The following is a 15465-nucleotide window of genomic DNA, read 5'->3' on the forward strand; positions in this document are numbered from 1 at the left end:
GGTAGACTAACACTTTTTGGAAAGTCCTTCTAATTTCAGCCTCTGTTTCTCGACTTTTCGGGAGCTCAGCCTCTGATTCTGTCGTTTTTCAGGAGCCTGACACGCTCAGACGTGTTGGCTTTGTGAAAGCTTGTAGGAACTGGTGTGTGACTGTCGTCAGCTCTCCCTACCTCGTGCACAGGGCCGGCTTTAAGGGGCTGCGACTGGTGCGGCCCCGCTTGGCGCTGACCTGGACGGGGGCACTGACCTGAGAGGGGGCGCCATGTTGAGCAATAACTTTCGGTTTTAAAACACCTGCTGCAAAGTTCATTGCGTGTCCAGCTTCCAGGCAGTAAAAAATGTCAAGATAACTCTTGTGATTAATATTCCTGCTACAGACAGGCATGAGTTTTGCCTAGTTGCACTTACTGACTCGCCATAAAGTAGCACAGAGGGTTAGTATGCCTGCTCCAAAGAACAGATCTGTATTTTAAGTGGACAGCTGAGTAGAGCAGTAAAGCCAGCCTTTACGTATGATTTAAAATAAATGAATTGTATTTGAGAGAGGAGACATGGAGAAGTGAAGGGGAGATTGGGGGGGGGGGGGGGGAACTATTGTCGCACCTGGCTTCACCAGCGTTAAAGCCGGCCTTGATAATGAAGCATGTGCTGTGCTACGAAGTTTGCTTCCTGAGTTTAATGATGTTATCTACACTAATATCTCCTCTATGAAAAAGCCATGTGGCATCATCTCTGGTGATGCCGTCATTACGCAAAACCTGAATACTTACATCTCATTTTGCACACAGGGTGTTGCAAGGATGGACCTATTGCCCTTGTTTTTTAGCCTATCCTCAATGTACTCCCCACATTGACGGTCGTGTCCGATAACTTGTATGCTTAAACTTCTAGTCAAAGCGGTTTGTGTCAGATGTTGTTGTGAAACTAGTTTGTGCAACAATAGTTATAAAATAGCGGAAAGTATCCCATTTGGTAACGCGGATTGTTCTTCGCTTGGTACCCTCTGCACCACGAGAGTCAGCTCCGCTGCTGGGAAGCCGTTTCCTGGAGCAAGCGTGTTGTTGCTGCCTTTCCATTGAGTGTCATGGAGGGTGTGGGCGGGGCTGTCGCGGGGAGGGACCAAGCGGCAGTTCAACCCTGGCGAAGAGGCTGAGAGCACTGCCACATCTTCCTTGTTCTCTCAGGAGACCCTCGGGCGCACGCTGAGGTGAGGACACCGTCCCGCGGCAAGCCTGAACCTTATTCTGCCCTCGCCGGGTCACTGGGGAGCGCCCGGAAGAAGCCAACAGCACGGGCAGCGAGAGGCCGTGGCTACTCCCTTGGTCCCGGCAACCCCTCGTCGGCCCTGGCAACTGGCATACCTGGAAAGAAAGGGGACCCCTACTAGCCAGGTATAGTAACCCTGCCCATAGTCACGCGCTACCTGTAGGTCATTCAGAGGACAACTCCATTCGGGGAGCAAGGGTGTGGGAAGGGGGCGCAGAGCACCTATTTTCTATGAACGTGCGGAGCGTGGGCGTTAATAAAATCAGAATGAACATTGTGAAGAACGCGGAACGGAAGAGGCAAAAGGGTGAAGAACATCCAGCGGCCAGGAAAGCCCAAGCGTAATTACTGTGTTCAGAGTGGGCGTGTGGCCACAGCTCAGGCTCCAGCTTCCTGCCTGTGTTATTTTTGTACCACCACTGCAGGGTGGAATTAGAAAATATCTGCAGGGACCCTGCCAGGTGGGGTTAAAAGGGGTTGGGTGGGGGAAGGCGGTTCTAGGAAGCAGGGTAGCAAGGGGGCAGAGTCAGACCGGGCACAGTAAGAAGTACTAAATAAATGTAGTTACTCTACATTACAATACTTAACCTCAAATCGCTAAAATATGAGTTTATCCCTTGGCAGGCTTTATCTGGAGATGAGATGTGAATTTTGGCACCTGCACCAAGCCCAGGGGCAACCTTGTAACGAGCATTGGCAAAGCCAATAGGTCTCGCCTACTCAAGAGCTATTGGCTTTGCCAATGTGTTTTAGGCGTGTTGTCCACCAGCGTGGCTGCTATTCAGCTTGGCTAAAAGTGTCATAGAGGACAAGTGTGAGGAGTGTCATAGAGTGGAATGGCGAAGTGTGGTACAGAGTGTTAGAGTGCACTGACATAGCGTGGTGCAGAGTACAGTGGTGTAGAGTGCAGTGGAATAGAACTCAGCAGTGTGTACAATGCAGCTTCATAGAATGTGCAGTGGGGCAGAGTAGAGTGGTGCAGAATAGAGTTGTGTAGAGTGCAGTGGTAGAGAATACAGTAGCACAGAGTAAAGTGGCACTTGGTGCAGGGGCGTTAACGTAATGTAGAGTGCAGTGGTATTGAGTAGAGTGTAGTGGCGTAGAGAAGACTGCGAAGGCATACACCTGTGTGGCATAGAGAAGAGTGGTGTAGTGTGCATTGGCGTACAGTGTTGCAGAGTATAGTGGCGTAGACTGCAACGGAATAGAATTCAGGGGCGTACAATGCAGCATCATAGAATGCAGCGGCATAGATTAGAATGGTGCATAGTATAGTGCAGTGGCTCAGAACAGAGTGGCTTAGGGTGCAGTGGCGTATAATACAGTGGCATAGAGTGCAGTGGTGCAGAGTAGAGTGGCATAGAGTGCAGTGGCATAGCGTGAAATGCAACAGTGTGTGGTGGGGTGCAGTACAGCAGAGTAGAGTGGCAGAGACTGCAGTGCTGCAGAGTTTCATAGAGTGCAGCAGTGTAGAGTGGCATAGAGTGCATTGGCGTAGAATGCAGTGGGGTAGAGTAGAGTGGCATAAAAAGCAGTAGTGTAGACTACAGCGGTGAGAGTAAACTGGCATATAGTGCAGTGGCATACAGTAGATTGTTTCAGAGTACAGTGAAGTGGCATAGACTGGAGTGGTGCAGGGTAGAGTGCAGTGGCGTAGAATACAATAGCATAGAGCAATCTCGTATAGTGGTGTAGAGTGCAGTGGTTCAGAATTGATTAAAGTGGCATACAGTGGACTGGCATAGACTGCAGTTGCGTAGAGTAGAATGCACTGGTGAAGAGTGCAGTGGCATAGTGTGCAGTGTTGCAGAATGTCAGAGTAGAGTGGCTTAGAGTTGAGTTCTGTAGAGTGGAGTGGTGTAAAGTACATTGGCATAGAGTAGAGTGGTGCAGAGTAGTAGAGTATAGAGGCGTAGAGTGAATTGGTATAAAGTGCAGCAGCACAGAGTAAAGTGGAGTGGTGCAGCGTAGAGTGCAGTGGCATAGAGTGGAGTATGCATTGTGTGATAGCACACCGCCATTACAGACAACACATTTGCAGTTGAAATGACCATTACATTTGTACAGACATACAGTTTTACTAATACATTTACACAGCACAGAAACAATAATGTGTGTTAATGGCATCCTCTAGTGTATTGATTTATCTTGATCAGATTAAAGTATTTGTTTCCAACACACTGCAGAGTTAACAAAAATGTGCTTCATTTGTGCTTTGCTAATTTTGATATATTCTGAAATACTTTCACAGTTCATTTAAATGTAGTTGTGTGCTAGAACAAAACTCTTTCCTACACCCAGTATCCAGCAAGATTGTCACATAAATCCTCACACTTTGAAGTAGGAGGAAGAAAAGTAAACACCAAGCTTCCTCTGAAGACAGGATCTGACAAATGTGGCAAGATAAGAACAAGATTTACAGCCCTGAAAAGGGAGGGGATATTTACGTCAAGTTAGCGCTCAAAATGTAAGGAATCGCTTAAAACTGGCAGAATTTATTACTTTCACTTAACTCTCCAGTCCACTGTTTGTTGAGAGCATTCGGGGAGCAGGCTCGAGCACTTGTCATTATTGTCAGGCAGAGGTCTAACTTCCTGTACCTGGACAGCCTAAAGCAAATAAAGCCAGCACACAGAAAGCCAGAAAAAGTGAGCTACAAAGCTAATAGTAAGCAACAGATAGAATGTATTCTCAGGGAAGGTTTCTCAATGTCCCCAAGATGTATTTAGCAAAGCAGACAGCTTTGCTGTCTAGTAGGCTTTGACCTATAAAAGGAATTACCTCCTTAATCGTTCCTTGTCCCATTACTTACACTATGTAGTTGAGAGGAGATTCCTAACTGTGGTCACTCATCTCCAGCACCTCCAACAACAAGCATTGGCACAGCCAATAGGTTTCGCCAATGCGACATCTATTGGCTTTGTCAATGTTTTTTGATATTTTTCACAGGAGCGTGGACTGCTGTATAACATGGCTTAAGGTGAAGAAAAAAAAATAGTGATATGATGTGGCCATGGTTGACCACGTCATAATGCTATTTGCTTTACTTTCAGCCATATTGCACAGCAAAGCACTTGCTGCTGTGCAACATATCTAAAAACATTGGGGAAGGCAATAGATCTCACATAGGCAAAACCTCTTGGCTTTACAAGTGCTTTTTGTATAGAGAGCCTGAATAGCCCGCACCGTTCAAATGCCTGCAGTTTCTATAGCTCAAACTCGACCCAAAGATAGTGAAGCACCTTAGATGAGCACCAGTTACACACTGACACGTACATTTTTAAATTTATCTTCCAGTGCCCAGAATAAATAAAGTGATTTGCCCAGAATCATAGGACGTTGAGCGAACGCCAACACTCGAAACCGGTTAGCTAGTTACAAAGTTGTCAACTCTGGTTGTTAAACCACATCCTCTCTGTTCTGAAGTACATTTATTAAGATGGACTAAAATGATCAGGTTTGAGAAGTGTGAAAAGGGAGGGGGATATTTACATGAAGTTAGCGCCCAAAGGGCAAGGAATCACTTAAAACAGGCAGAATTCCTTACTTTCACTTAACTCTCCAGTCCACTGTTTGTTGAGAGCATCCGGGGAGCAGGCTCGAGCACTTGTCATTATTGTCAGGCAGAGTCCCGATTTCCTGTACTTATGGAGTTTCCTGGGACACAGTGAGGACCAGCCACTCCTGCCAATAGCAGATACCCAGATGGGAAAATGGCTGCATGATTGAGTTCAGGAGGGCAGAGTATTGAGTAATCTGCATCTATAGGGTTCGCATCTACAATTGGTATGGCCTCTTAACAATATGCACACATTCCTTTATGGGTGGGGGTGTTTTTAGTGCACAAGCGTGAGTCTAAGCCCTGCTAACCCCAAAACGGGAGGGTCACTTCACCAGAAAAAAAGTACACTCAGAAGCAGCTTGCTCTTCAATGAGGCTCTTTGAAATAAAATACTTGCAAAGCATCACACAGTTCAGTCAAGCAAGGAAGCCAGACTGGATCCCAGGTTTTCAGGTGTCACATTCTGCAATTGAGTCACTATAGAGATATCGGGTTCTCTTTGTTTTACTTCAATAGCTAATGCTTTGTCTTTTCATTTTGGGTGCATGAGATTAGAGTGCAGGCTGCAGCCAGTAGCTACACAAAAGAGAAGCTTGTTTTGGGCTCGAGAGTTCAAGAAAAACTCAAGCAGATTCAGGCACGTGGGATGAACCTTCAGTTGTTCATGAGCATGTTGTTCTCGTAAAACTATTGTAATTTTCAAACATACTTGAGCCACAACCCAAAGCATCCCAACTCCCTGCTGATGCACCTTCTTTCTGTTTGTGCACAACTACCACACAAAGCAGCCACTGCCTCAGCAAAAAGCAGACCAGATTGCCTTGTGGTGCTCTGCGCTCAGGGCTTCTGCATTAAATCCACCACAACAAAGGAGTCAAATTCTGCCCTGTTAATAGCACCTCGAGATGCCAGAAAATGTAGTAAAACCAAGAGCAGATGGCTGCTTCTACAAAGTTTAAGGGTAGGCCCTTAGGTGTGGTGGTGATAAAAATCCTAATGGTGTTCGTGCTCGGGATCTCGCTGTAAACAGAGGGGCGGACGAGAACTATCCTGAGGAATAACACATCAAGTGATTTATTGCGTGGATCTTGCCGCTGTGTGGCCTTCAAGCTTAGACTCTGCAAAGCTGCATCTTAATTACAAGGGAGAATTAAAGTTGGGATGTCTGTGACCTAGAATAGCACTGTACTGAACAACTGTCGGTGCAAGCCCCCAACCAGTGGAAGGAGACTGGCAGGAAGCTGTACTTGGTCCATGCTCCAAAGCAGGGACATAGACGGAGGTCGGGAGGAAGCCAGAGGCAAGGATGAGAAGTGATCAGTAGGAAGCAAGGAAACAAAAGTGACGTCGGACCCAACCACTAGTAAATAGCAGGCAGGACACTAAGCCCTTTTCAAGCGCAAGCTCTGTGTAGGTGAAACCTAACAAGAAATACAATCAAATCAAAGACTCCACCCCACCCTGCTACTAAATGGAAATGAGATCTCCATACGTCTTTTATTCTCCTCAGATTATTTTACAGTCTTTACATGAGGGTTTGACAAATATTTGTCTTCTTCTACTTTGAGGTTTCAGTGGGCAGTGAGCAAGACCTTCTGTTCCCCCTGGGGTCTCTTTCTGAAATTGAGTTTGGGGTTTCTAAGCCCTTTAAAGTGTTCAGCTTGATGACACACAAGGTTAGAAATACTTTTCCAGCCTGAAACTAGGCATGGGCAGAATTTTCTATTCTGCTGACAGAATCGGAGGGATTTTGGTAATTCCGCTTTACTCTCGTAATGCAGAATTATGCAGTGGTTTCTAAAGCATAGAAACCAATGTATACCACTCTGTGTCCTTGCATACTCTGCAGTTTGAATCACTGCAAAGTATGTAAAGGCGCTGAGTGATATTTGTCCGTGCTATTTTTTTTAAATTTTTTTTAGGTAAAATGCATTCTCGCATCCATTTTTGGATGCAATGGTGCATTTTGAGCTAAGAAAATAGCAACAAATGTGAATTGGAATTCTGCAATGTAATTTTGCATGATTTCACAAAATCAAAGTCCTCGAATTTCGCTGACCCCTACCTGAAACTTCCTTTTGGTTTTAGAGTCATTACACGCTCCTACCTTTGAGCATTTGCATGTGGTTTCTCAGAAATTGGTATCTTCAAAGGTGTGTTTTTTGGTGGCCATTGTCACTGCTAAAGGAGTAGGTGAACTTTCATACTTGAATTATAATCCTTTCTACCTTCGTTTGTTTAAGGATCGTATGATATGAAGACTAGGCCAACATCAACTAGTTTCTAAGTTAAATTCCATGTTTCATAAGCCTCAGGAGATTGTCCTTCCTGATCTTCCTTCTCCTTCTGATTCTCTTCTGAATTTAGAAGTTATGCTCTTTTTGTCAAGGGGAACAATTCTTCTCTTTCCATTTTGTCTCCGGGGATAAAGAGGGTAATGTCCATCTCTCATTCCAAAACTGGTCATGTTCCACCAGGTTCTGTTCAGTCTTGGTTGACATGAGGTATAACTGCTTCATGGGCAGAATGGCAGAGGTGTCTCCATTTCAGATATTTGTACTGGAGCAACTTGGGCTTTGAAGTCTATGTTTATTGACCAAACTCCACTTCAGGCCCAGAGTTCTGGAGTTTGGTAGAGCAGTTCTGAATGCTACACATGTGTAGTGGGTTTTTGGCAGAATCATGCTTGTTCTTTTCTGTTTCCTGTTTAATAAAGATGTTGTAGCATAATTTCTGTTAAGGCTGTTTATTTATGCATGCTTGGGTATACTTGAATAGTGTAAGTAATGAGACGAGGATGAGGAAGTACTGCCTGGATTACTTACTGGTAATCTTCATTACAACAACCCCCTACAGGCAGCTGCTGTGCACACACTGTGTGTGAGGCTCCTCCCTTTTGTCCAGGACAGTTTGTGTCACTGTACCAGGACATAGGCAGGAGAAGCTGCTGTACTTGTCAGGAACCCATCAATACCCGATGGAACTGGAATCTGTTCACTGTCTGTGAAGCAGACAATGAACATTGCGAGGGTGCTGGCCAGGGGCGGCCCCAGCACTGCCCATGCCAAGTGCAAAAGCTGGCAGAGAACAAGGTTGTAATCCGCAGAGCAGCGCTGCTTGCAGCACTGCCTTGGCAGATTAGGACTGCCACTTACCACCAGATCGCTGGGATCTCTGATCTTGGCGGAGCTGGGGGTCACTTGGCGGCCCGACCACCTGCGTTGTAAAATGGCGCTTGGACCGCCACATTGGCAGTGGGTCAACCGCCACACGTGAAGCTGGCAGTCTAGTGACCGCCAGGTTCATAATGAGACCCTATTTGTCATGTCTCACATGGCTTTTTTGGCAAAAAGCATTTGCAAGGTGGAATTTGTAGATAAATGTCTAGATTGAGAAGACAAAACTGTAAGCCCCCACAATCCAAAGTTCACACTTCAAAAAGTTAGAGCTGCGTCAGAGTGTGAGTGATGAGTCGAATACAATAACACTAGTGGTATTTCTTGGATGAGTTTAATCCGTTCCCAGGTTCTTATCCACCCTATGGACATTAGGTAACTTGCTACAGATGTTGATTAGGCCACAATTTGTATGCCATCTCCGGCACAAATAGCACACCCCATGAACAACAATAGCATGGGGTTTGGTGCTTACCAGATGTGCAATTCACGCACCATTCCAGTTTGAACACTTCGAAGTAGGCAATAACACACACCGATAGTGCATATTTTCCTATTTCCTTGGTACCCAAATGGAACACTAGTGCCATTGGCCTACCCAATCTGTGTCAAGTTTCACCTGGCTAAAATGGGGTGGTTGAAAAGCCCAATGTCTGCAACTTCTTCCAGGTTGTAATTCTGATTTAGTACACAGAACAGAATCAGTCTTTCATTTAATCATTTTTGCCTCTAGTTTAACAGCCAGCATTATTGGGTTTGCCAGTGCTTGTTGTTAAAAAAAATCCATAAACCCAGTGCTGAAACATTCCCGTCATATCACACACTCAAGGAGCCACTTAGGTCAAAGCGTATTAGAGGGTTGTTTGTTTTCTGCATGGGGGGCATGACCAAGCAGTTTGGGCTGGACTCCTCCTTTTGTGGTCTTGTTGTACTGATTTCAAGTTGGCTGGCCCCCTTCTGCCGTCACAGAAAATACTGCCCTAGTATGACACATTTTTTACATCTTTCTTCACCCTTGTATTTTGTGTAGAAAATACAAGGGTACAGACACTGTCATGAATCATCTTTGCTCTGGCAGTTCACTATATTGTCTTCATTCTCACCGGTCGCATTTAAAATGGCTATTTTGTTGCTCAATTCCTTCCACCCAACAGTCATGACCACGGCTGTTGGAAGGTCTTAAACTGTATGTGCATATCCAGCAGTTGAAGTGCATAAAGAAATGTATGGGAGCTGTGATCCTGGTTACAATGGGGGCGTGGTAAGTGAGTTTGGGAGTGGGGTCAGAAATGTCTAAAAAAATAACAAAATATTATGCAACTTTTTTGTTGGTATTTCACTTTCAGGTAACTGCATATAATATATAATAATGAAGTCTCATTAAATGGAAAATAAATACAACAACTGTATTTGTCAGAAATTAATTTTCCTGGGAGGCCAGCTTAATTTGGTAAATTCAATGGCTTCCTATGTCTGTAGGTGTAACTGGGAGGTCACTGATTTGAATACTGGCCAGTGTACTGAGAAATAGTAATGCATTTTAGAACCACAAAGGCCAAGCCTGTGACAGAAAATGCTGTGAATAGGTAAGTCAGTTTAAAGAATGTATTACATACTGTATAAGATAGGTTGCACACAGCGTAAATAGGATGTCACAAAATGTGCAAAATGTCCCAAAAAGATTTTCTTGAAATGTTTCCACTGCTTTCAAAAGTTATGTTTTTATTAATTGTAGAAAGTGCCACTTTTGGCATGGTCACCCCTCCCCCCGACTTTTTGCTTGATATTGGATGCTAACTTGACTGAGTGTGTGCTGGTATCCTTCTAACCAGGCAGCAGCACCTGTGTTCTTTTCCTAAAACTGTACCATCGCTTCTACAATTGGCACAGCTCTGGCACACAGCTAAGTCCCTTGTGAAAGGTACCAGTTGTACCAAGGGCCTTCTGGCTAGAGAGGGTCTCTAAGGGCTGCAGCACGTATTATGCCACCCTAAGGCACCCCTCACCAAACACATGCACACTGCCATTGCAGCTTGTGTGTGTTGGTGTAAAGAAAAAAGTAAAGTCGACATGGCACCCCTCCCTGGGTGCCATGCCTACAAACACTGCCTATGGCATAGGTAATTCACCTCTCTAGCAGGCCATACAGCCCTAAGACAGGGTACCCTGTACCACATGTGAGGGAATAGCTGCATGAGCAGTGTCTGAGTCCATCCTTAGACATTGTAAGTGCAGTGAAGCCATATCGAGTACATGGGCTGGGAGTTTGTCACTATGAACTCCACAACTCCATGATGGCTTTACTGAATGCTAAGAAGTTTGGTATCAAACTTTTCAGCTCATTAAACCCACACTGATGCCAGTGTTGGATTTATTTAAAAATGCACCAAAGGGGATCTTAAAGATGCCCCCTGAAATTTGACCAACTCTTTAGTGTATGGCTGACCGGTCTCTACCAGCCTGCCACCACCAGACAGGTTTCTGATCCCATGACGTGAGAGCCTCTGTGCTCTCCGAGTCGGCGACAAAGCCTTCTGTGGGTAAAGGTACTTCACACCTCCCCCTCACAGGAAAAGCAACACTTGGTGGCAGGCCCCAAAGGCTCCTTCCCATTGTTATGCTGACTCCAGCCAGTGGTGATGCCCGACCAAAGCCCCCCCCCCCCAGGGCCAAGCCCATCTTTTTGGCAGCAGGTCTGGCAGGAAAATTAGTAAAAAAGAGAAAAAAATGTATCTACTCTGAAAAACAGTAATGGGGATACTGGGGCAAACAACATTTTCTTGCCACTCTAGAAGTTTAGAGGCCCATTTGAAAATTCAGAAATGGAACCATAAATGGACTATTAGCGACAAGAAAGAGTTAATCAATTTGCTAGCTCTCACTGAACTTATTTTCTCACCTCAAATTTGTCAGGCTCTTCAAAGAAATTAATTCAGATCAAGATAAACCGAAAATATTTGTAGAATGTGTTAGCCATCCTGCACTAGTTTCCCAAACTAGAAAGGTTGTAGAACATGGGTGTCTAATGTAGGTCTTGGAGAGCCAAATCCATACCAGATTTTCATGACGTCCACATACGCCAAATTTAAATCAAATTTCAATTATATTCACATAGTCAACTGATATACTGAATTTCTAGGATTAACAACTGATCCCATTTGAGGACTTTGAAATAGCAAATCAGATGTTCTCTGATAACAAGACCACAGGGCGGCTAGTATTAAGTCTCAATTTTATTACTGTTTGGGTAAAGTAAATAAACCCATAGCAAAGCAGTTTAATTACATATGTGTGTGTGGACTAGTTGCTAAAACGATTACAGAGGTGCATACCATTCTCTTCTCCAAACTGATGAAAATCTGTCCACATGTTCTGCACATAGACCCACTGTGATTCTCAAATTTAATGGAAATATATATGGTAATATAGTGTTTAATTTGAAGGGATCTAACTTGCAGGTTCCATTGCCCTCTATAAGAGTGGTAGCGTTGCCTTGAAATCCCATGCGAAAGAGAAAGTAAAAGACCATTTCAAATGTTCTTTAAATGTGTGGATAGTGTGTTCACCTATCATCTACAGGGATAGGATTCTGAATTTAAAACCTGTCAAATACATTTTTATTTAGGGCAGAGGTCTCTAATCTTTTCAGTAACAAGATATACTTATGTTCAATAAAAAGCATCCTGAGCTACTTAGATTTGGAATAGTGACCACATCAGACAAAATTAAATTAGTGACCACAGTTTGCTACAGTACCAGCAGTGACTATTCACTCCAAAAGGCACGGTTGCCAGCGTTAATTTAAACAGTGTTTTGCAATGCCTCTACATGGGTAATTTATAACTGCTATAGCTACAGTGATCATGGAACAAAGTAAACAATATTAACAACAGGTCTCACCAAAACTGCATGACTTATCACTCAAATAACTTTAAATATATTTCAGAAATTCAAACGTATTTCTTCACACATAAGCTATTTGTGTCCCAAACACACACTTTTCAGTTTTAGTATACATATATTAAGTTTGCAAAAGCGTCTAATTTAGTAGGTTGGGCAGCACACAGCAAAGCTGCTTACAGGGAGTTGGAGATCTACTCAGTAGTTTACAAGCTGCTTGTTGGAGAAGCTGGGGTTAGTTTAACCTGTTGTTTACAATAAACATAAAGTAGGCTTTAGGTCAGCCACTTATCAGCCATTGGTTTGTTAGGGTTATCCCACCTCAGCCATTGTTTTAAGACTGTGCCAGTCTCATCTTGGATCAACCTAGAGGAGTTTATTGTTATCTTATCATCATGCTATTGGCTGTTTGATGCATCATTCTTTGTTTTATGCTGAAGGTGCTATTTTACACCTGAAATAGACTCAATCATAACACTTTTTGTCACGTTCAGTTCTATGTTATATGTGTACATCTTTTTCGCTCAAGTAGGTATTCTTAACTATTTTGTTAGGCCTTGATTGTGAGTTTGTCCCTTTGCAGGTAGGAGAGCCTGCCACCAAGATACCAGCGCCAAAGCCTTTCAAAATCAACAGCAAACGCTGCAAACTTGTGAGGCTTTTAGTGGCAGTCTTGGGGTCAAAGTGCCCCATCGTCCATCAGAGCTTGTGGATGGTAGCTGAATGTATTTTACCAGTAATTATTTAGAAAAGCTTTCCCAGTGTATCCCATTCCGTCTTTGAAGGGTTCCCCCAGTGCACCCACTGTCATATCTCAAGATGCGTGCACTAAAATAAAGTATTCACCCTTCACATTTCTTGTTTTCTTTCCCTTAAGCGGATATGATAATGAACCTCCTCTAAACACAGACAAAGGATGGATAGCCAACTTCTTCCAAGTGTCTGTAGGACGAAGTAAAACACTTAGAAAACAAAACCTCAGGCATGCAAGCATTGGCCAAGCCAATGGGGCAGCCTTTAATGTGCCAACACGCATAAGTACAGATATTCACAAATGTTGTTTACATGTGTTGCATGCAAAAGTTTAGTTTATTACATTGGAGCAAGGCCTACTTGATTTGGCAGTGTGGTGATGAGTGAGAGGTGAAGTTACAAGGAAGCATTGATTTCTGTATAGAATTAATATGGATGATAAGCAGAACCAACAAGCAATTGCAAAGCCAATCTATCTGGTTATAATATATTTAACCATTCAAGCATATGCTTGCAGAAGTGCTGTTTATGTCCATTACCGCATTAAAACTAGACCTATTGGATTTGCCAATGCTTATTTCCTTCTTACTTGTTCATAAAGAACTTGACGCACTTTTCTGACGATTGTGCTGTGTGTGAGCAGAAGAGACTCCCCATTTATTTGGGGCGCAGAGCTATTAAATTGCATAAACGCCGTTAACATTTCCGAAAGACCTTTGTCTTTTTTCCGTTAGCGTTTTGTGGAAGTGGAAGAGAAGTATAAAGCAGCTTGTGGCCTATGTTTCTTTTACCTGTGTTTTACGACCTTTGTGCTGCTCAGGTCAGGGAGCGAGTTGAGGTAATTTACGAGTGAATATTGAAAACGGGCTCCACAACAGTAACCCAGGTTTGAATTTTTTTCTGACCCTTTTTTGTATTTTTGTCTCATCTGCCCTTCTTTATACACACTTTGCTGCCAACAGCCAAAAACTCAGTGTTTCATAGAAAAATATACATAGCAGAAGCGAGGATCTTGGCACGAGCGCCATGTTCGAGACTCGGTGTCGGCTCAACACTCCATTTCCCCGTGCCTAAAAACATGGACATGCCCGTGTGTCGTGTAATTAGTGCTTATCTAAAGCGCTCCAATACCTCCCAGTCGAGTTCGTGCTATATAAAACAGCAAAAACAGTGGTGTCCAAGCTTGACCGGTGCCGAAAAAATGCTTTGAGGCGTGAAAGATTGCTGATTCGAATCTGGCTTCCGGCTTTCGCAGCGGCACACTCTCCAGGCAGTGTGTGTAGACCGACGAAGACGTGGTCTTTATTTGTAAATAAGCTGCTTTATTGAAGCCACCACCTCCCAGTCAGCAGGGGGCAGTAGAATGTAAACATGCAGACATACATGTAAACATACAGATCCATGATGGTTTATGGGCCTACCTTACAATACGGAGCGTAAGCAGCGGTTGAGTTTCCGAATTCTTAAAATTGCGTTTATTAAAGTAACTGGAAAAATAAATGGTTATCTTAGTAATGGTTCGCGTTATGTACGGTCAGATTGAGATAACAAAAAAAAAGGCCTGGGCACCTGAAAAATAAAGGCACACATGACGTCTATACCCAGCAGCCTCAACCCTTATAATTTCCAGCAGGCCAGGCTTCAATACAAGCATCTGGATTCCAAGCAGATTGTAATAGAAGTTAAAGGTAAAGGACATACCTGTTACCACATCTAAGCCTTGACATTTTGCACTAGGTAGACTGGCTACTTACTGCTTGCGATTTGCCCAACACCTATTTCATTGACTACTGCGAACTTTGCAATTGTTTTTTTTCAAGTCATTTTTTTGCAGTGTGGTATACTTTCAATGATAAAGTTTAAAAAGCAGCAACACATTTGAAAAAAAAGAAGGCAGTATTGTTGACAACGGCAGTTTTCATGCCTGACAAGTGTAAAACCAGTAATTGCAGTCAAACAGGTAACCTACTGGGGCCCTACTACACAGAGTGCCTCAGTTACGTAAGGGGCTACAGGTGCACTGATAGCGCTGGCACGCATGTATAGCCAGCACTGTTTCCAGAGGACGGTCTCTCATTTGCATAGGGTGTGACCTCACGCAAACGAGGGATTCATTTTACCTCTTAGCCTACCTATAGCATGGATGTGGGCGCAGAGGCAAACAAGGACACACCATGAAAGACTAACAGAATATTCCAACATGGTTAGGTTTTGAATCAGTCTGAATTGAAGGCTCTATAAAGTGCATTTGCTTGTCTTGAGTCATGTTATGTTATGTTGTTTTATAATGTACACTCTCATCCAGGAGGGTATCCTGGTGCAGAGCAGGTGTTAGTAAAAATAAACTTGTACTTCGTAAAAACAAACAAAAAAAGTAAACTTACACAAAAATTTAAGTTTACCTTTGTGAATCAGGCCCTCACTCTATTATGCATTGTAGTTCCACATTAACTCTTGGGGGACATTATGGTTCCCTTGCCCTGGTGGCTTCTCATCCAATGAGGCACGTACTGCTACTATCTGAATAGTATAATGCATACCCCATTCTATAGAATATTACTGCATGCATCTTACACAAGCTAGAATACAAATCCTCTCTTAGAACAACCACACAGACCATAATTGAAGTGCATAAGGCAGTTCACAGGCCTGGGTCCTGGTGACACCTGCTGCATCACTGGCAAGCAAACTTCTGTCCCATGGGGGCCACTAAAAGCTCGATCTGGGCTTCAGCCTGAAGCCTGGCTGTGTCTCAGATTAACGTCCTTATGGAACTTTGAGCCCATAATGAGCGGGACTTTCATGTAC

General features: G+C 43.7%; 1 protein-coding gene across 2 annotated transcripts in view; it reads left to right on the plus strand.

Moving 5' to 3' along the window:
* The first annotated feature begins 984 nt into the window (after positions 1 to 984).
* The window catches only part of INPP1 (inositol polyphosphate-1-phosphatase), a 105324-nt gene continuing 90843 nt past the window's right edge, over positions 985 to 15465 (plus strand). The window contains exon 1 of one of the 2 annotated variants that reach the window (XM_069225903.1): positions 985 to 1391. The gene's annotated coding sequence lies outside the window, so the exon portion shown is untranslated. The remainder of the gene's footprint in view (positions 1392 to 15465) is intronic. The other variant, XM_069225904.1, reaches the window with a different exon arrangement.

The sequence above is a fragment of the Pleurodeles waltl genome, chromosome 3_1, assembly GCF_031143425.1.
Source record: "Pleurodeles waltl isolate 20211129_DDA chromosome 3_1, aPleWal1.hap1.20221129, whole genome shotgun sequence".
Classification (NCBI taxonomy): Eukaryota; Metazoa; Chordata; class Amphibia; order Caudata; family Salamandridae; genus Pleurodeles; species Pleurodeles waltl.